This window comes from Amblyomma americanum, chromosome 11 (genome assembly GCF_052857255.1).
Source record: "Amblyomma americanum isolate KBUSLIRL-KWMA chromosome 11, ASM5285725v1, whole genome shotgun sequence".
NCBI classification, from domain to species: Eukaryota; Metazoa; Arthropoda; class Arachnida; order Ixodida; family Ixodidae; genus Amblyomma; species Amblyomma americanum.
The window spans coordinates 116,193,483-116,216,264 of NC_135507.1; the positions used below are offsets into that span (position 1 = coordinate 116,193,483).

A 22,782-nucleotide genomic window follows, 5' to 3' on the forward strand; every position below is an offset into this window, starting at 1 on the left:
TCGTCCTTGTCAGGAAAAAGGATGGCTCATGGCGTTTTTGCATTGATTATCGCCACCTGAATAAGATCACTAAAAAGGACGTGTACCCCCTGCCGCGTATCGATGACGCGCTTGACTGCCTCCATGGTGCCAAATTCTTCTCGTCCATAGATCTTCGCTCCGGCTACTGGCAAATTGCTGTAGATGAACAGGACCGTGAGAAAACCGCTTTTGTGACTCCTGATGGCCTTTATCAATTCAAAGTTATGCCTTTCGGATTATGCAATGCACCAGCCACATTTGAACGCATGATGGATGCTCTTTTGCAAGGCTTTAAGTGGTCCACCTGCCTGTGCTATCTCGACGACGTCATTGTCTTTTCGCCCTCGTTTTCCTCTCACCTCACTGACCTTTCTCAGATCCTTTCCCTCTTTCGTCATGCTGGCCTGCAGCTCAACTCGTCTAAGTGCCGTTTCGCGCGCCGTCAACTCGCCATCTTGGGTCATGTCGTCGACGACACGGGGGTGCACCCTGACCCTGATAAGATCCGAGCCGTTAAAGACTTTCCTCAGCCACGTTCTTGTAACGACGTCCGCAGCTTCTTAGGGCTGTGCTCCTACTTTCGTCGATTTGTTGAAGGCTTCGCCGACATCGCCCGCCCCCTCACCGACCTCCTGAAAAAGGAAGCCACCTTCATCTGGGGACCCGACCAAGCACACGCGTTTTCCACCTTGATATTGAAGCTTACTACCACGCCAGTTCTGGCCCACTTCGATGTGACAGCTCCCACTGAAGTCCGCACAGACGCCAGCGGCTATGGCATCGGCGCTATTCTCTCTCAGAGGCAATCCGAACAGCACCGTGTCATCGCCTACGCCAGCCGCCTCCTCTCCGCCCCGGAGCGCAATTACTCAATTACCGAACGTGAGTGCTTAGCCCTTGTCTGGGCGGTTGGGAAATTCCGCCCATATTTGTACGGCCGCCCGTTTACGGTTGTCACCGACCACCATGCGCTCTGCTGGCTCTCATCACTGAAAGATCCTACTGGCCGCCTAGGTCGCTGGGCTTTACACCTCCAAGACTACGACTATACCGTGGTATATAAGTCCGGTAGGCTACACACTGATGCTGACTGCCTCTCCCGATATCCCGTTGACTCGTCTGATCATTCTGGCAGTGACACCGCCGCTGACCTCTTCTCGCTCTCTGCTCTTACTCACCTTGGCGATGAGCAGCGACGAGATATCGAGCTCCGCTCTATAATTTCCCGCCTCAGAACCTCTCCATCTGACCCTGCCCTGCGCCGGTTTGTACTTCATCATGACACACTCTACCGCAGAAGCCTCAACCCGGCCGGCCCAGACCTACTGCTCGTTGTCCCGAAGCATCTGCGCAACGACGTCCTCCACGAGCTCCATGACCTCCCCACTGCTGGACATCTGGGTGTCTCGCGCACTTACGCCCGCGTGCGTCGTCGCTTCTTTTGGCCCCGTCTCTACCAGTCCGTCCGCCGCTATGTTCGTGCCTGCGACCAGTGCCAGCGCCGGAAACGTCCAGCCACGCTCTCCGCGGGTTTGCTCCAGCCTGTTGATGTGCCCCCTGAACCATTCTATCGTGTTGGCTTGGATCTTTTGGGCCCGTTTCCGGAGTCCACCTCTGGAAACAAATGGATTGCCGTTGCGACAGATTATGCTACTCGCTATGCCATCACGCGGGCCCTCCCCACCAGTACTGCTACCGACGTGGCCGATTTTCTCCTCTACGACCTCATCCTCCGTCATGGTGCCCCCCGCCAACTTCTCACCGACCGCGGCCGTTGCTTTCTCTCTAAAGTTGTCGACGACATTCTCCGTTCCTGCTCAACAAAACATAAGCTGACAACCGCCTATCATCCCCAAACCAACGGTCTTACAGAGCGCCTCAACCGCACTCTCACGGATATGCTCGCCATGTACGTTTCCCCGGACCATCGGGACTGGGACATTGCCCTTCCATACGTGACCTTCGCTTACAATTCTTCTCGCCATGACACTGCCGGTTACTCCCCGTTCTATCTGTTGTACGGTCGTGAACCCCAATTACCTTTGGACACGCTGCTTCCGGCATCTCCTTCCCCGCCTTCTGAATATGCCCATGACGCTATTGCCCGCGCCGACCACGCCCGCCAGCTGGCTCGCTCCCGCCTACAAGCCTCGCAGGTTTCACAGCAGGACTACTACGACCGCCGCCACCACATGGTAACTTTTTCCCCTGGAGCCCTCGTCTTGCTTTGGTCGCCCACACGCCGTGTCGGGCTTTGCGAAAAACTAATGTCCCGCTATGTTGGCCCATACCGTGTGCTCCGCCAGGTCACCGCCGTCACCTACGAGATTGCCCCGGCCTTTCCGGAGACCACCTCCGGTGCATCTCAGAGTGACGTTGTCCACGTCTCTCGCCTCAAGCCCTACGTGTCCCAATCCCTTGCCCCGCCCTAATTTCCACCGAGACGGTGTTTTTTTGCGACCGGGGGCCATGCAACGGATAGAAGAAGAGATGAATGAAGACTCTTGGAGGCGCGCGTGCTCTGGGATTCGGTGCTCTGTGCCTGGTGCTCTGTGCGGGCCGTCTTGTGCTCTTGACCTGTGTGCTGTGCCCGGGCGTTCTCGCGTCGTTCCCGCCTGGACCACGTAACAATATTACTCGTTACTGCATAACGAATTAATGCTGTGCATTGAAGCCGGTATTGTTACTTTCGGAGCCATAAGCTTCCAAAATGAAGTCGGTCTTTCCGTCCGTGATAATTTGCCACTTTTTGACTTATACCTAAAATCAATATTTGTTAATTTGAATGATCACAAGTATATTCAAAAGCAAGGTGTGTGTGTATTGGGTCTTGTGTAGCGCCATTTCTAAGTGAACTTTTTCTAGCCCAACATGACAGAAAACTGCATGACACGATTCCTGAGACGGCCGTGGTAAAAACTTTCCGGTACGTTGACGACTATCTCGTCCTTTTAATTGCAGCTGCGAATCTTTCACCTCAGCGGTATCGCAGGTCCTTTCCTTATTTGATTGATGTTTGACTCTCGCTTTGACACATGAAACACCCAACGATCAGTCGATCAGATTTCTTGACCTGTACCTCCGGTTTTCCGATAACCACATCTGTTGGTCTTACCAACCTAGAGGCATGAAGCCACTCCTGCCCTTCGCGTCAGCCCACACAAAACTTGTCAAGCGGGGCATAGTGAAATTAGGTTTCCAAAATGCGCTGCAAAATAATGTGATCATCTCTTCCTGGACAGCTTCAACAACCACACCAATCGCCTTTTAACAGCAGGCTACCCTTTGCATCTGCTTATATTCGTAGCCGGCTCAATGATCAAGAAGTCCCGGCCGCACGTCGGACCTGCTGCTTCAAACGATAACCGCAGAAATGTTGTGGTAATGCCCTACCTCCACACAATCAGCCATCGTCTAAAGAAAGTCGCACAGTGCGCCGGCGTGGATGTCGTAAAATGGCATTTTTCTGGGCCAGTTTGTACGAATCCATGATTTGGGCCAGCATGAACTTTGGGACACAAACGAAGAGAGACACGTGTAACACGGAACACACTGCTGTGTGTTCCGTGTTCTACGTGTCTCTCTTCGTTTGTGTCCCAAAGTTCATGCTGGCCCAAATCGTGGATGTCGTCTTCACGGGTCCCAACAAGCTTTCCGCCCTCTGTTCCAAAGTGAATAACCGGCCGGAAACCCGAGGGTGTAGGGTGACACACTCTGAACAATATGTCCCCTTTGATTCAGGAATAATTTACTCCGTCCCAATGTCATGTGGGAAGATGTATATCGGTCAAACGGGAAGGTGCATCAATATCCGTCTCCAAGGACATCAAAGCAACGCAAAAAGTATAGCTATTTCTGGGCACCTGGCTAAGCACTGTAAGAAGTGCAAAATCACAGAAAGCAGCCCTAAAAGTATCTGCACCCCTGACTTTAACCGCTGCACCGCTATCGGCCGAGGACGAGATAGGTTGACGAGGGAAATAGTTGAAGCCCTCAAATTCATCAAGCTGGTGAACAATGCGTGAGCACTGCATTCCTCTCCTTGTCGGATCAAGAGCTGAATTTTCTGGGTGGCTTGAAGTACACTTAAGGTTTCTTTTGTTACTTTTAAAGCTAAATGAATCAATGATCCCTTGTTGGTAGTGCATTTATCTTGTTTTATCCCCCACAGCGTCTTATAAGATTTTAACGTTTTTAATCCCCCCTTTTTGGGCACGTTTTTAAAGTTTTTATGTTTCTTATTTTTTATGTATTCACTAGTATATTCCCATCTGTGTCCTTTATGGTTTTAACGCATTCTCCCCCCTTTTGGGTAATTTTTGATTGGTTTTGTTTTTCTTACTGTCACTTGACCACCTTTCTGCGGCTCTTTACACCATCTTTTTATCGCTTACTTCTTTCGTTCCTGTTTTTCAAATTTTGTGAGGCGACCACATTGATTGCCGACTATCGTTGCAGCAGCCCTGTTAACTACGATCTCATGACTTCTATTTAAACATCTTCCCTTCAAGACAAAAATTCAGTTGTGAGTAAGCGCTCGTGGGGGTTGTTTCTTCGTGTTGTCCGCGTTTTTTCGCGCTGCTTCTAAGTACAATGCATTACCAATTAGCCCGGAACCTTGCTCTGATGATATCTCCTTGTTCTTTATGATTGTCCGCTGAAGTTTGTCCTAGAAAAACATCGCATCACGGCACTACACAAAGCCATGATCAATTGTCTCTCGTTGGTAGCGCAGGCGACAGTTCATCGACCTTAGCACAAAAGTCCCCTTGGCCCGAAGCCAGGTTTTATGGCCTGATTCGAAGTGTGCAGGTAAAAAAAAATGTTTTTGCAGCTGATTGAAGCCCCCCGCGGTGTCTCAGTGGTTAGGGCGCTCGACTACTGATCCGGAGTTCCCGGGTTCGAACCCGACCGCGGCGGCTGCGTTTTTATGGAGGAAAAATGCTAAGGCGCCCGTGTGCTGTGCAATGTCAGTGCACGTTAAAGATCCCCAGATGGTCGAAATTATTCCGGAGCCCTCCACTACGGCACTTCTTGTTCCTTTCTTCTTTTACTCCCTCCTTTATCACTTCCCTTACGGTGCGGTTCAGGTGTCCAACGATATATGAGACAGATACTGCGCCATTTCGTTTCCCCCAAAACCAATTATTATTATTAGCTGTATGAATAAACATTTTTTCAACTCGCTTCAATACGCTCATAAAATCAAGGGAAGGCTGCCGATACACTAACGCATGGAGTACTTTAGATATCTGCCAACTTGACAGGTCCAATAGATATTGCAATTAGAAGCGAACACCCAGGAAATCAAAAGTATAAGCATCCTCCTCCAGGAAATCTCACAAAGCTCCTTCACGGCCACGAACAGTTAAAGAAAACAGATAAGGCAGGCAACAACTGAGCAGCCTTCTAGGCACCGCAAGGAGAAAGGGATGGCTTGCAGTTTTAGAGAAGAAAATTTGTGAAACTAGATAGCGAACAAAGTGAACAAGGCAAACTCCTCAAGACTCGAGAGAAAGAAACAAATTGTCTCTACGCACGGCTTCTCGTTGAGAGCGCCAAACAAAGGTCGCGAATAGTCTGTGCCGCTCTTGCACCTTCTTCCTCGCACAGTGCATCACTTGCAGCGCATAGGCAAGCTTTGAAACCAAGAAGACATTTGCCCGAGAAAAAATACAAAGCTGCTGACCCATCTACGCCTGTCTTTGGCTCCTCAGAGAGAAGATTCGTGTCTCCCAGTAAGACCCATTATTTTGGAGCATGTAAAAGAGAACCCAAAAATACCGTAGGAAATCAGAGTCCAAGATTATATCACCAAGACTATTAGGTTTCGTGCAGCAGAAACCCAGCCAGAATACTTTAGACTTTTCCGTCTACTGTACCACGGCACCGTTTCCAAAGGACATGACATCATTTTTCAATGGCTGCCAGGACACTGTGGTATTGACGGTAATAACCAGGCCGATGCGGCTGCGCGTTCGGCTCACAACGACGGACTTCCAGTGAGGATCCCAATCTCAAGACCTGACGCAGCGTGTGGGCTTCGCCCTTTGGCGCTGGAGCTCACACTTTTAGCGTGGAACACGGGTGAGTTTTGCAATCTCCGCCTCAAGGCACTGGACCCTGGACTGCGCCTTCGTCTTCCACGTAACTTGGCACGTCGCGACGCAATATTGTTATGCCGTTTATGGATCGGCGTTGTTTTTACCAACCACTAGGTTTTCCGGATGGGGATGGCCGACAGTCCTGCCTGTGAAAGCTGCGGCTGTGAGAAGACCATCGCTGATATTCTGTGTGAGTGCCCTGCATTTGCGAGTGCAAGACATACACTGTGTTGTACCCTGGACCGCCTCGATCCTCGCCCATTAACAGAGCAAAAGATCCTCGGTCCGTGGCCACAGCAGTCGACTGCCCTCAAGGCATACAAGGCACACTTTGCCTACTTGAGAGCGACTGGATTGAGTGACAAATTGTGACAGCGTTGTGCGTGTGTGTGTGTGTTATGCCTTTTTCCCCTTCTCTCTTCCTCCTTTTAGCCCCCTAATCCCTCTTCCCTAGTGCAGGGTAGCCAACCGGAACCCCTTTCTGGTTAACATCACTGTCTTTCCCTCCTCCTCTTTATCTATCTATCTATCTATCTATCTATCTATCTATCTATCTATCTATCTATCTATCTATCTATCTATCTATCTATCTATCTATCTATCTATCTATCTATCTATCTATCTATCTATCTATCTATCTATCTATCTATCTATCTATCTATCTATCTATCTATCTATCTATCTATCTATCTATCTATCTATCTATCTATCTATCTATCTATCTATCTGTCTGTCTGTCTGTCTGTCTGTCTATCTATCTGTCTATCTATCTATCTATCTATCTATCTATCTATCTATCTATCTATCTATCTATCTATCTATCTATCTATCTATCTATCTATCTATCTATCTGTCTGTCTGTCTGTCTGTCTGTCTGTCTGTCTGTCTGTCTGTCTGTCTGTCTGTCTGTCTGTCTGTCTGTCTGTCTGTCTGTCTGTCTGTCTGTCTGTCTGTCTGTCTGTCTATCTATCTATCTATCTATCTATCTATCTATCTATCTATCTATCTATCTATCTATCTATCTATCTATCTATCTATCTATCTATCTATCTATCTATCTATCTATCTATCTATCTATCTATCTGTCTGTCTGTCTGTCTGTCTGTCTGTCTGTCTGTCTGTCTGTCTGTCTGTCTGTCTGTCTGTCTGTCTGTCTGTCTGTCTGTCTGTCTGTCTGTCTGTCTGTCTGTCTGTCTGTCTGTCTGTCTGTCTGTCTGTCTGTCTGTCTGTCTGTCTGTCTGTCTGTCTGTCTATCTATCTATCTATCTATCTATCTATCTATCTATCTATCTATCTATCTATCTATCTATCTATCTATCTATCTATCTATCTATCTATCTATCTATCTATCTATCTATCTATCTATCTATCTATCTATCTATCTATCTATCTATCTATCTATCTATCTATCTGTCTGTCTGTCTGTCTGTCTGTCTGTCTGTCTGTCTGTCTGTCTGTCTGTCTGTCTGTCTGTCTGTCTGTCTATCTATCTATCTATCTATCTATCTATCTATCTATCTATCTATCTATCTATCTATCTATCTATCTATCTATCTATCTATCTATCTATCTATCTATCTATCTATCTCCCTCTGTCTGTCTGTCTGTCTGTCTGTCTGTCTGTCTGTCTGTCTGTCTGTCTGTCTGTCTGTCTGTCTGTCTGTCTATCTATCTATCTATCTATCTATCTATCTATCTATCTATCTATCTATCTATCTATCTATCTACCTACCTATCCATAATTAAAGCCACCCTAGAGACGCCCCGGAAATGCGCTGCTAAATGTTAAATAAAAAATCGACAGAGACAGCGTTGATTAAACGAAAAAACCAATAATTAAAGCCTTTGAGAAGAAATGCCTGGTCCTTGGCGTTTATGTTGATTTTTTAAAGGCATTCGACTTGCTTAACTAAAATCTGCTGCTACAAGAACTGGAACACTACGGAAATAGGGGAGGCACTTTTGTCTCTGCTAAAATGATAATTAGCTCATCGCAGACGCATGGTTGCTCAGAATAACAAGTTATCGAGTCTTAAGCCACTCCTCTCTGGTGTACCCCAGGGCAGCATAATGGGGCCCTTATTATTCCTTGTTTACATCAATGATATCGTTTTTACTCCTGCCGTTAACCTTGCGGCTTTGCTGATGATATTACAGCACTGTTGTCGGGTAGCACAGAAGCCGAATTATTTTCGCGAGCCAATAACTTCCTGGAGTATCTTCACAAGTGGTCAAGAAATAACCATCTGAAAGTGAATTCTGAAAAGGCGAAGGGCGTTTTATTCCGAACAAGAAACAAAAAATTTCACACCAACTTCACCCTATCACTAGGAGGCAAGACAATTGCAATCGTGCTAAACATAAAAGGCTTAGGAGTAATCTTCTCAGAGTGTCTCACCTGGGACGAGCAGGTCAGTCATGTTCGGAAACAACTAAATCGCTTCAACGGTCTTATTTGCCTGCATAGGGACACACTTCCGTCTCAAGTAAAGGTCCTCATTTATCAAGCATTCTTTCTCCCATCACTGACTTACTGTCTCACAGTTTGGGGAACGGAGACCCAGAGCAACATGTTTAAACTAATAACAGCACAAAAGCGGGCAATTAGACTAATAGCAAACGTATCGTGCCATACCCGCACACATCCATACTTCATTAAATTTGGCATTCTAAAGATCACTTATTTGTTTCCTTTCAGACGGCTATCAATCTACAAAACTGCGCTTATTACTAACAATGAAACCACTCTGCCGCTTATAAAAATATCTCGCTATTCAACCGTCTATGATACCCGCTCTCATTTTCCCTGGTTATTGCCCCTTTGTCGCAACAAACACGGTATGCAATCATTGCCTTTTATTCTGCCAAATTACCTGGACATTATAGAAAATAGTAACATATCTCTAACAGACATCACACTGAAGAGCCTAAAATTATTTCGTACCCTTTTGAAGACGTCTAGCCAGAACTTGCTCTGAACTGTAAATAAAACTATAACGCGGGTGCATTCTGCTTATTTTGTACACTTGGGTGATGTGCTGCTTTTGTTTTGAGTATTTATATCGGTTTTTGTTGTTATTATGGTGCTAAATGTTGCAATGCTACTGTAAAGTTTTCATTCATATTGATACTTAAGTTTTTTTTTTTCGACTGCTTCACCTGTAGCTGTCTTGTGAACAACTGAGGCAATACGTTGCCTCAGCAACGTGCGCCTAGGGTGCCTCTCGAGCTGCATGCAAGCAGCTTTTTTCCCTGCGTCCTTTCTCTCTCAGTGATACCCTTGCCACTAAGAGCGAGAAATTAACTTCAATTTCAACTTCAACTCGGACCAGTTAGATAGCTGGGAGAGAACATCATTATATTTCAATATCAAGTTATCGACATTAGCGCAAGAAATAACAATAGTGCTATCATAAGCGTACAATACATACTTTTCTGTATTATCTATATCTATTATTTGTTTTGTCTTCCTCTGTGTGTGGTCTTCCTTATAGCGCTTCATCCAGGTTTCAAAGAATGAGTGACCAACTCGCCCAACACCAAGTTCTGCCATTTGTATAAGGAAGGAAATAAACAGGAGAAAGGACTGGCCCTTGTGGCACTCAGGAGAGAACATGCAGGTCACCTGAAACGCATTCATTCGGGAGACACAATGCTTCATGCTAATTAGGAATGAATAAATTCATGAGTAAGTTTTGATTTCAATTCCTATTGCAATGAGTTTAGTCACTAAACGTTGATGAGGGATAACGTTAACTGCTTTAGGGAAATCTAGAAAGATCTCACCCATTTGGCCTCGTGTTAAACGTGCTACCAAAATAGTCAATTATCGTTGCTAATTGAGTAATTGCGGAGAGTTCTGGGCAAAGTAGTTGTTGAATATTGTGGAGAAGGTTGTTAGTTTCTAAGTCTGTACTGATACAATGTGCTCTAGCATTTTGGTGCATGCACTTGTTGAGATATAGGCCTATAGTCGTGCGCCTGTAATTTGAAGCTGGATTTATGAACTGGTAGAATGCTAGCACATCGCCAGTCGCCGGGTAACTAACCGGTTTCTAAAGATATCTGACATATATCAGGTGGGCATTTGGGACACAACTACTATATTGGTTAAGGACAATAATAGAAATATATCAGGAGCAGACAACTTATTTAAATCAAATTGGTTCAAGCGACAACGAACGTCATCTACACAAGCATATATTTTTTGCATGCAGTGATCAATATGATAGGTTTCCAAGGATTCGCCCCAAGCTGTTTATGTGAAGGTCGAGTAAAAATAACACATTATATTCTCCGACTATGACGTTAAAGTAAACGAAATTTTTGTTCGCAACATTGCTTTGCGCCATAGTTGATTTTCCTATGAATGAGCTCTGAAAAAACATGCGAAATTTCCCTTCACAAAAGAGGGCAAGGTGAAAGAGAAGAAACGAGACTGCAGTGCGAATTTCATTGCTGAGGCCAAAAATAAAACATTTAAGTACGTTTATGGGGCCGCGTTTACGCCGTCGTTTTATTTTTATATTTTAGCACCGACACATTTATTCAGCAGCTAAATGAAGTGAGGAGCAATGAGTATGCAGTTTTTTACTGTTTCCAGTCATGCGATAGGTCGGACTAGTTTATGCCTGATAAATTTAAGCCCCCAGTTACGATTATTTTTGATTCCTAATTGGTATGCCAGAAAAGGTACTCGGGAATCTCTTATAGACAATCTGGGCGCTCCCCATTTTGGGGATGGTACATGCTCTCAAAGTGTATGCACTTTCCCAAAATGACAATATACTCCATTTGTTTCCATGGTTTTTGAATGCCGTTCAAATTTACAAACATGTTGCTTTGTTTGTAGCCAGCTGCCACACCGCCGTTCCGGGATACCATGTCTCGGTGAGATAAATTTTATGACGATAGAATCTTGTCTGAGTAATGCATACGTTCATGCAACCAAATTTCTGTTATCACGAAAACGTTAGGTTAGTACGAGAGTTACCCTTCTTCCAGAAGGCAAGTCATATTTACCATGCTGCGTGCGTTAAACAACACAAGTATCAAGTTTTTTGTTTTTGTTATTTATCTTTGGGAACATGTGATATTCGGCTCGCATGAGCTGAGTCATTTAATACTTCGACTCTATGATTCAGTTGTTCATCCTAAAACACAAACCTTGTCGTCGAGTTTTAGCTTTTAAACACAAGCGAAATTATTGAGCTGTTTGCCTTTTCCTCAGCTGCGGATCGCTAAAGATTTGATTGAAGATTTCATACTCTTTCTAAGGCTGCAGAAATTGAAACGGGATTGCCCTTCAGTTTATAGCAATCTGATGACGTCACTTTTTTCCGTGTAGTACAAAAACCTTGAGCATAACTGGATGATTGCGACGGCTGTTGTTGCCGTTACCGGTACTGTGAATGCGTCCATGAGAGCTAACTTCAACAGCAAGTTTTTGTTTTGAGACATCCTCACGGACTTGATTCTCCAGAGATTTTATATAATCACCTCATCCCTCATTCATGCCATAAGCCACGAGGTTCGTGCGTTGTTTCTAAATTTCTAGGTCGTCCACCTTTGTTGTGTTGTGGCTTGACTGCGCTTATTGGATGCTAGGACGAAACGAGACAAAGGCTTTCCTTCATTCGTACATTTCCTTCAGTATTAACGTTTCTGTCAAATAAATTTTCACCTTATAGTTGCGCTACGTCCAGTCTTTGCCTTGTTTCGTCCTTGTATCGAATAAGCGCAGTGCGCTACAATTTATTTATGAGGTACCAACCAGCTTTTTTTGTCGCCTTACTAACCTTTGTTGGCAGCTTAAGTAGTTACTTAGTTGTGCTACAACAAGTTTTTAAAGGTTTTATCGCCTTCTAAAGACTTTTGAGCTGCGCGACTTCACATTTCATTGAAGACATTCTTTGTGCGATATTTGCAACAAATGTTTCGAGCTGTTTCAAATTAGAAGCACCTCTTGTGCTTGGCTCACCGCTACCGACGACTGCAATGAAATCTCAAGCCATAACACAATTTAAGCACACAATCCTGCGCCCCGCGAGACACCCCAAGCCTTTATCGACGTGAACCATCAGTACCCGACCGCCGCCCTCTAGCACCATCAAAGTCAGTCGAAGAGTGACGCTCCAGCCCCGGGAAGCGCGACTTTTGGAGAATCGACCTCTTAGTTGCTGAGATCCTGTAGGCACGCTTTGTATATCTTCAAAAATAGCGTTCTTAGTCTGCGTTTGAGTGTGTCGTTAGTGCTTCTATCGCGATCCTTGTCATTTTGAGAGTATCCTTGCGGCCTCTAGAAGCCGCGACAAAGTCAGCTGCGCTTCTATTTCGGGGAAGCTGGCCGTATTCTTCGATTCTGCCCATGCAAGAGCGAAGAGGGTGCAGCACTCGTAGGGGCAACTGAAGAGAGCAACCTTTGGAGGTGCGATTGCTTCGCAATGAAACCACAAATAGCCCCGAAAACCGCGACGCCACTCACCGAGATAAAGGGCACGGCGATAGGGTTCAGCAAAGCCACATCGACGCCGCTCAGTTCTGCCAAAGCGACGTGCCGGATCTGCGACTGGAACACTCGACCATGCCGTGACCGTACGCTGATAGGAACGTGTACCGCGAGAGCGCGAACCAGCGCCTAGGAAGTGACGGTCGAAACGTTACTGCCCTGATGCAGACTGAAGCAGAGTACTCAGCCATCTTGGACCGTTCGCCGGTCAGTTGAATAAGGCAAATACCACTTAAGAGGACTCGCCCATGCGCACAGCTGGAGACGACCTCATCACCCCATGGGGACGACGTACTGTGAGAGTGTCATTCAATGGACACATATCTTGCGACTTTCGTACTGCTCCAACACGGTTCCCCTGACTTGATTCTAGGCATGGACTCCTTGACGCAACACTACGATCATCGATCTCAAATCCGTATCTCCCAAATGGACACTGAAGAATCAGGCACAGCTCGGTGGGCTCTAAAAAGAAGTGAGCATTCCTCTAGGTTTAAGCACCCTGCTCACCATTGCTTCTTCAGACAACATCGACGGCTACTTCTGAATCACGGCGTCGCATTCGCAAGAGGCCTCAATGAATTCGGGAACGACAAGGCTCCTTGTTGGGAAAAAAATTGAGCCAGGAGTACTGATACTTCAACAAGCGCACGAACATTTTCTTTTTGAGAGAAACTGCCAAGGAAAGCATTGCATTCGGCCTGTCAGACCCGGCGTCAAAGATCCCTCGAACCTACGTTAGACATCAACCAGGCGCTGCCGCGGTAAAGAAGACAACTTCTGCAGAACCACCATCGAGGTTACGGCGACTGTTCTTCTGCCACGTCAAAAGTCCGATGAACTTCTATTGCCAAACACCGAATTATAACAAGTGAAGACACCCGCTCTCTCCTTTTAAAGCATTTATCATGTGTCGACGCGTGGACGCCAGTTCTTCCGGGACAAAGGGAAGGAAGTGCTGCTAGACGACGTCCTCCAACAATAGAAGAGCCTTTAGCGACCCGCGCGGCCAGCATTGCGCGTGATGCCGACAAGGACGAAGTGTCCGCAGCACTCGCTGGTAGAACGCTTGCGACCTTGGCCAGGACCGGACGCTGCCGCCGCCGCTCCGCTGCGGTCTACACTTTGGGGGCCCTCAATATATGTGGCCGCAGTCCCCTTCATGGGCGACCTCCACAAGCCTTAGGCACCACCGGCCGTCCTCGTCCAAAAGAAAAACGAAAGTCTTCAACTTTGCGTCGATTATTGATGCTTCAACCACGTAGCCACGAAGGACGTCGACACCTTTCCTACGATCTACAGTTCAGGTCGTTTTTGCGACGACAAGTGCTTCATATTGTGGACCAGCGCAAAACGGAAAACGGACCTAGGGAAGAAGGCGACACAGGCGCTGTCTAGCAGCGGAATTTTATTGGAAAACGACGTGAAATACATAAGGTTAAAAACGCACACAACGAAAAAAAAACAGAAACGCATCTAAGATTACACAGCGGATGGAAGGCTCTTATTGAGGAAGGCTATATCATTTTTCTGTAAAGCCACGTATAGTTTCGCCACACACGTGTCCGTGTTCTTAGCGATGCAATAAGCTTCGAAGACGTCCCTGCCTAACTGATTGCTGCGGTAGTAGCGGATCTCAGTATTGTGCAAGTCAGGCAGGCAAGGGTCGTAATTTTGGTCTTTGCTATCGCGGCAATGCTGCACTAGGTTGGAAGAAGGGGATTTTTTCATGTCGAGTGGATTCTCGCGCTCTTTCAGTCTGATATTTATTCACCTTCCCGTCTGGCCATAATATACCTTTCCGAAAGACAGAGCAACCTTGTACACTACGGCTTTTTTGCACTTCATGAACTTTCCTGCTTGTGACACTGCACTGCCGATAATCTTTTCTGGAAGAGGCTGGCCCCAGCTCCATGAGCACTGCAGCGCACACATTCCCAAATTTGTGTCCGGCGGAGAACACCACCTGCACATTCTGCCACGCAGCGATCTTCTTCAGACGATGTGCGACACCGTGTAGATAAGGGATGCACACGACCTTCCTTGGTGTCTCTTCCTGCTGGCCCAGATGATAATGTGCAGCCTTTACCTTCAGCTTGCACAACATTCGTTCCGCTAACCGTGCCAGGTTCCTTTCTTTATAGCCTGCTTCACGTAGTGTGGCCATTTGCCCAAAGAAGCCTTCCTCGATCCGGTGGTGACATGACATTTCAAGGGCTGTCGACAGGCATGAGACCGCTATGCCGTCCTTCACTGTGGTGTAGGCTATCAAAAAATTGGCGGCGGTTTAGCTCTGGTTAAACCTGGAGTAACGCGATATCCACAGCTGGCCTTGTGGAACTTGGTCAAGTGACCAATTACGTGACGAACCACGTGATCAGCCACGGCGCCGCGCCGCCGGCAGCTGCTCCGCACCGCGTGACCAACCACGTGACAGCGTGGCGGCGCAGCCACAGGGTGGCGCGCCGCCACGCTGAAAGCCCGAAATGCTACCTTAATGCAGCTATCGCTACAAAAAGGAACATTGCACGCTTAGCGGAACGAATGTTGTGCAAGCTAAAGGTAAAGGCAGCACCTTATCCTCTGGGGCAGCAGGAAGGGGCACGAAGGAAGTTCGTGTGCATCATGTATCTACACGGTGTCTTACATCGCCTGAAGAATATCGCTGTGCGGCAGAATATGCAGGCAGTGTTCTCCGCCGAACATAAAGTTGCAAAGGTGTGCGCTGTAGGGCACAAGAAACTGGAGCCAGCCTCTTCAAGAAAAGGTTATCGGCATGCACTGTGCCACAGGCAGAAAAGATCATGAACTGCTAAAAAGGCGTCGTGTGTAGGGTTCCTTCGTCTTGCTGAAAGGTTTATTATGGGCAGACGGGAAAGTGCTTTAACATCAGGCCGAAAGAGCACGAGATTTACCTCGACATGAAAAAATCCCCTCCTTCCAACCTAGTGCAGCATTGACGCGATTAAAAATGAAAATTGATTTTTAGGGAAAGGAAATGGCGCAGTATCTGTCTCATATATCGGGGAACACCTGAACCACGCCCTAAGGGAAGGCATAAAGAAGGGAGTAAAAGAAGAAACGAAGAAAGAGGTTCCGTAGTAGAGGGCTCCGGAATAATTTATACCACCTGGGGATCTTTAATGTGCACTGACATCGCACAACACACGGGCGCCTTAGCGTTCCGCCTCCATCGAAACGCAGCCAAAGATCAAAATGACGACTCTTGCCTGCCTGACTTGCATAATACTGAGATCCGTTACTACAGCAGCAATCAGTTAGGCAGGGAAGTCTTCGAAGCCTATTGCATCGCTTGGAACATGGACACGAGTGTGGCGAAACCATCCGTGGCTTTACGGAAAAATGACATAGCCTTCCTCGATTAGTGCCTTCCATCCGCTGGGTCATCTTACAAACTTTTATCGAGAGCTAAGATGCACGTATCTTACTTCTCACCCCGACCTGGACAGGGCGCCAGCCACGACACTCTGACGCCTACGAACAAAGGCAATTCGTAGCCCCTACCTATTATGTTTCGTTACAAACAGTGAACATGACCCTGCATGCCCGCACTACGGTGACGGACGCACGCCACCCCAGACCATATTTTATGGGAATGCGCTAGCAGATTCCCTCCGATGACACTCTTGCCAGCTCCCTCGGCGGAGGAATGGCACAAGCTCTTGGCCAGTTCAAGAAAAAAACGCAACTGGCCCTCGTCGCGCTAGCTCAAGAGGTCGCCCCCGACTGGAGGCCACTCTGCAATCGCCCCAGCCCCAACTATTCCCTTCCATTTTTGGCAATAAAGTTAAAACCACCACCTCTGTGTTTCCTTTTTTTTGTTTTTTGGCTTTGTGTGTTTTTAACCTTGTATATTTAATGTGGTTTTCTAATAAAATTCAGTTTCTAGACAGTGCCCGCGTCGTCTTCTCTTTTCTATAGGTCCGCTGTACGTTTTGGGTTGGTCCACAATATGAATTACTTCCAACTTGCCCAACGCAATTTACTGTTAGAGAAATATTGCTTGTCCATGGATCTAAAATGTTTGCATTCACAAATCGAAGTGGATGATGGTATCGAGAGAAGACCCCCTTCATCCCACCGTATAGCCTGTTAGAGTTCAAGGTAACGCCACTTCGTTGCACCTCAGCAACGTTCTAGCGTGTAATCGACGGCAAGCTTCAAACGCAAATTTGTTCGATTAATTTTATGACGTCGTTGGCTTCGCTTCGAAATTCGGCGTTCACCTGAAAAGTCTTGCGATATAACTGGAGGCAATGAAGTGGTCGCCGCTAACACTAAAGCCAGAAAAAGGCCACATTGCATATGAGGAGCAGCTGTTTTTTTATCCCATCGTGAGCAAGTATAGAGTGCGCCGAGTTAAGCACAAAACAGGTACTATAGCGCAGTTTCCGCAGCCGGCATCGAAGAAAGCTGTGCACAGATTCCTGGGGCTGTGCTCGCATCACCAACGGTTTATCGACAACTTTTCGCACATCGCCGAACCATTGGCGCAGCTGATCAAGTAAAGAGCGCTAGTAAAATGGGGAGCGCGGAAAGAGGAAATCATCTAGGAACTTTACCATTTACGGTTACTTTCGGTCTTCGGGCGCTTTGACGAAAACTTCGAGGAAGAAACACGTACCGACGCAAGCAGCCGTGGGCGTACTCTTAGTTGCCGTCCTCGTTCAGAAAGACGATGGACTGGAGAAGGCAATCGCGTACGCCAGCCGTTCCCTGTCGAAAGCCCAAGCTAACTTTTTGATGAGCAACGTGAAGTACCTAGCCATCATTTGGGTGTATTGAAGTTCCGCCCCTACTTGTACAGAAGGTCAGCAGTCACCCCCAACTGTGTTGGCTTGCGAATTTGAAGGATTTCTACGGCCGCCTCGCTTGATGCAGCTTGCGGCTTTGAGAATTTTATCGTCATTGTCGTATAAAACTCTGGGCGCAAGCACACTGATGCCCATTGCCTCTCCCAAGCCACCGTTGACGCACCTCCGAACGATGACGCCTCCTTCCTCGGACACATCAACAGCTACGCTTGCCCCCTACCTCCACCACCTTACAGAGTGCATGAAAGGAAAGACTTGAACACCCCCTGCAACGCTCAAGTGTTGCTCGCTTGCAAGGTTGAATCTTCTGAAGAACTTCGCGCTCAGCAAGGCCGCTTCTCTTCTCTATCTTCGCATCGTTCCTAACAGCCTTCGAAGAGTAAATTAACAGGCTTCATACGACGAACTGACAGCTGGGCACATAAGCTTTACCCGCACCGTACATTGCATTCAAGACAAATATTACAAGCCGCGAATATCCGTCAATGTCGGACGACGCGTAAAAACCACCCGAGAATGCCAGCAGCGGAAGACACCACCGGCTAATCTAGCAGCGTTTCTGAAGTCAGCGTCTACATCAACAAGACCATTCCAGCAGACTGCATTGGGCCTGTTCCGACCTTTCCCGAGGTCGACGCCTGGAAGCAAGCGTATAATAGCGGCGGCGACCAACTGCCTCACCCGGCACGCACAATAAAAAGGGCCTCCCGAATGGAACAGCAGGATAACCCCCGAATGCAGAAATGTAACTTGGCTCGCGCTTCGACTCAACTTCGGCAAGTCGAGTCGAAGCACCAAGGCGGCTTCAGAACGGCCAAGTTGGGTTTCGTGTTTCATAGATGCTCAACCTGACTTGCCTCGTCAAGTTAAGCGCGTGCTTGAAAGCGAGGGCGCATTGCTCGTCTGGGGATGAGAGTATTAAACAATCTATTATAATAATGTCCATTTTGCTTCTATAAAACAACGCATCTCGTTCAGCAGTCATAAACAGGCACTAGGTGTGAGTGACCTGCATAAAATTGCTAACAATAAAAACTACATTTCAGTGCTACCCGCTGCTTCCACTTGATTGGCGTTTTTGGCTGGCAACGTGCTCCACATTCAGCCAATCCTAGTTAGGCCATAGCCAGTTTTTCTCATGCTTTTTCTGCTCCCAGCGGAGACCAGCGCCTCAGTTCACGTTCGAGGAAAAGGAATTGTTATTGTGTTTAGCTAACGCACGTCGGCATATATTAGAGTGCAAAAAAACCGATGTGTCGTCGCTGGCAAAAAAAAAACGCCACTTGGAAGGAAATTGCCGGGCTGTTTAACAGCAATCACGGGGTGACCCGACGTGACCCCAATCAGCTCAAGAAATGCTGGGCCAACCTAAACAAAAGTCGAAGGAAGAGGACGCGAGGAAAAAGAGAGATCGCCACAAGACAGGTGAGCGCGGCTTGCAGGCCGTTTACAAATGTTTGTTCCTGCATGTTTTGTATGCCATGGATAAGGGCATGATTATTCTACTTCGGTCGGCGTAAGTAACGTGTACTGGAATGCATAGTTTTTTAGGAACAGTGTGATAACACGTAAATGGGCACGTAATAACGTTTTGGTGCAGTGTACTCTGCTTTATTTACAAACGCAGATGAATGCAGCCTGCGTTAATCGTGTAAATAATGCCCAAGCAGTATCCTGTACAGCCTCCGTAATTTTTAAAAACTACAGAGAATGTTTGCTACATTCAAGTCAGTACGAAGGCATGCGATTTCTGCTGCATAGAAGACTATGATGAGCGGGCAGTGCAGTGCAGTGGGACGGAGGGCTCGCGCCTGGCCAGCAGCGAACTGACAACGGACGATTTTGCTCGGAGTTGGTACCATTCGCATACTATCGCGCCGCGAAGCCAAATTGGGTGCACCGTAGACCAGACGGTGTCTACACTGGCGACCTTCAAGTTCATGAGGAAACTTGCCGCGCTATTGACAGTTGCTTGGTACTATTGAATATCCGGAAGGCTGTACATAACAGCTACCTACCTTTACTCATTCCTGGCAATGCTGGGACGGGTGGCACAAAAACGTAGCGAAAACAACACACAGTTGCATGCATTGGTGTGCCTTTGGTTGCTTTTGTGTGGCACTTCATGAACAAAATATTTTAATGGCGCATTGTCTATAAATTAAGAGTAGCTTCACTGTGTGCAGTGTCTTTTTTCTTTTCAGGAGGAGGGTCAGCTCAATGCACTGTGAGCGCTCAAAGTGAGCAAGTCATTGCTGTTGCCAGCCACATAATGACCAGGGTAGGCAACCAGACTGACTCTGATGGAGGCATCGACCTGCCACCAGTGGCAAGTTTACAAAGTGAAAGCTGTCGGCGTTCATTGGCTTTGACAAAGTTCTAGACGCTGATGATTTTGAAGAAAGGAAGGGCGTATAACTGGCTCCCTGGGCCAGAGGACACGCATGAGTACAAACTAGCAAATATACTAAAATTGAAAAGAAGCCCATTGAATGAGCAAAAAAGCTGCAGGTGCAGAGTTAGAGGATAACCACATGTGTCAAACTCGGGGCCTGCGTGACTATCACTACTGTATTAGCAGAAAAAAATAAAGTGAGGTCATCAGGCATAATTCAGAGTGAAAGGTGAGGAATATGGCATAACAAAACAGAATGACTAAACTGGGGCCCCCAGAAACAACGGCAGCTATTTGGCGCCGAGAAGGGCCAGTGGTGCCTTATATAAGAACATTATAAAGCTTTCGTTATAATGTCTCTTCACCAATTGACCCAACAATCTGTGCTGTTGAGGCAGACAGCTAATGTGTTGTAAGCTTAGATTTGTCCAACTAATTTTTACCTTTTCTTTATTACAGAAGACGACTGGGAACCTCCGCTCGTGGATGAGCCGCAGTCACCAGCGGCTGCTGTTGGTAAGAGTGGGGCAACTCCAGAAGCAATTGAGCAGGAAAGCAATCTCTTTTTTCCAGCTGTGCAACCTGCTGATGCTTCCAGCACAGCTGCAGCAGGCTGCAGCAGTGCTACAGTTGCTTCTGGAGCTGCCGCTGGTCCCACTACTGCTGAAGCAGTGGCCACCGGTGACGCTGGCAGGGCTCCAAGAGGGTGGATGGCCCTTTTAGAAAGGTCTCTGGCAGATGAGAACGACTATAGAGCGGCCTTACTGCGCGAAGAGCATGGACTGCGTCTGCAGCTGATGCGAGAGGACCACAACAGTATTCTGAAAGAGCGGCAGGAGAAAAATCTCCTTGATATCCCGAAAAAAAATTGGAATTGGAAATCTTAGAAATTGAAAACCAAATCAAACTTGAACAGCTTCGTAGGCTGCGAGAGGCACCAGAATAAACGGTGCCTATGACTGAATGAAACTGGAATGCTGTGCGAATGCTTGCACAAATATGTGGCAAATCCACATAACTACACTTCATTTGCACATGTACCGTTTTGAGCACATGACTCGGTGGGAACAGACATACAGCCCCGTCACCACCTTGCATGCAAGTCTGACAAGCTATCGCATAGCAGGAGGCAGGTAGGATGGTTGCGTGGTACTTCTGCTGCTATGGCTATATAGATCTATGGATGCAAACAGCAATTTATTCATAGAAATACGCATTGCTGTATGCTACAAATATGGCTGCTCTAGGAAGGAAAAACCTCCCCTGGCATTGCTTGCAAAACCAATCAGTAGGGAAAATTGCAGGCCACATTGTTAAAGTTTCCATGTATAAAAAGTCAACAATATTGGCTCACGCAAGTCAACACCACATAAATGCTCAAAGGCCAACACCGCTCTCTACTCCTTCCATTATCTTTGCTGTCTCACCTAACCTAAACCCTCGTAGCTAGTGCCTCCTACTCAAGAACCGAAACCCTTAAGGAATGCGATTCCTCCTAAGCCGTCTACAAGGTGGGCCCATAGCTTGAGTCAATACAATGCCACAGCCTCCCGCTTTGCTGAAGTAATCTATTGCTTCAAAAATATGGCCACCACATTCCTGCGACAAGCCGCACTAGGCATGACAGAAAAAGACTATAGAGAAGCATGCATCAAAAAAACACTTGCTGCCCACGTTCTGCTATTTCGAACCCCGCCAAACCATGTAACAATTTCAAAACATGCCAGTTCTCGATGAGTGGAATCAGTACAGTTCCAAGAAGGCCGGCTCAAATGCAAAGCCAGATTTAAGCTGTGACAGCAAACCAGTAACTGCATGTACAAATCAAAAGAACCGCTAGTCCAAGTGTTTGCATGTAAAAGATTTCACTACAACACTTGCGAGCTAGAAGTAGCTACCTAGTCATATCACAAACCATTCATCAAACCCACAAAACAAAATGTTGCAAACACCACTGGGGTCATAAATTATCTTTCAGTGGTCCACCATGACTGCGGCAGCAAGGCGTTCCCAAACATCAGTAGTGCCCGCACACAATGATCTCGACTAACTGTTGGTGTTGGCTCATGACGACTCACTTTATGATCTAGGGTTTGTATTCAGCCATGCAAAGCAAGGCACCTAACAAACACCAGGTGCATTTGGCTCGAGAACAATGAATATTGAGTGCAACTGCTCGCAGACAGATTGTGTAGCCTTAGCAACAGTTACAGGAGTTCTATGTACGACCATGACCTTTACACTTGGAAATTAAAAATGCTCACAAGTCACACACTGTAGGTTGGTATGTTTCACCATGACACAACAATGCCTGGAATCCTCTCCGCACATATGCTGCAGTGAACTTCGCTTCTCTCTCTGTGCCAGTTACTGCCCATTATGCAACTTTGTTGTAAGAGATTGAGCTGAACGAGGCATGTGGATCATGTCAGGAAGCCCATTTCAGACCTAAAGAATCGATCTTTTGCACCATACTATGACAGCAACCAACTCCCACTTTGAACAGAGACGAGAGAGAGCGACAATGCACAACAAACCACTCGAGCATCGTTCCTTGAAAAGAAGGCTCCAGTGTGACAGCTGAAGGTTCGACCGTTCTACACCATCTTGAAAGCAAACCAAATGAAAAGAATACACTCATGTTTTTTTTTACCTCAATACAGCCCAAAAAAAAGTGAGAAATTTAATAACTGATTCATAACACACCTCTGTTGGCAAGCCAGGAAACAAAACTTCGCAGTGATCTGGAATTTCATCATTGTAGGCAATTGGGAACGTCTCGTTTTGTTGTAAAAGGGATATTTGAAATTAATGATTGTGCAATGGGTTTTCCGGGCAGAAAGTACAAAGCGCAGAACAGCGTTCACAGACAGTCAACGGTTCCAGCAGCACCAACCCGAAGCACGCGCTCGCCGAGAG

At 46.9% G+C, this 22,782-nt stretch overlaps 2 long non-coding RNA genes across 2 annotated transcripts in view; one reads left to right on the forward strand and one right to left on the reverse strand.

The window, feature by feature from the left end:
• LOC144109487 (uncharacterized) overlaps positions 1-22,782 on the reverse strand; it is a 116,409-nt gene that overhangs the window by 27,731 nt on the left and 65,896 nt on the right. The window lies entirely within an intron of this gene.
• LOC144110856 (uncharacterized) lies at positions 18,658-19,851 on the forward strand. The gene is made up of 2 exons (XR_013309935.1): positions 18,658-18,893; positions 19,673-19,851. It is a non-coding gene; the product is annotated as an uncharacterized LOC144110856 (long non-coding RNA).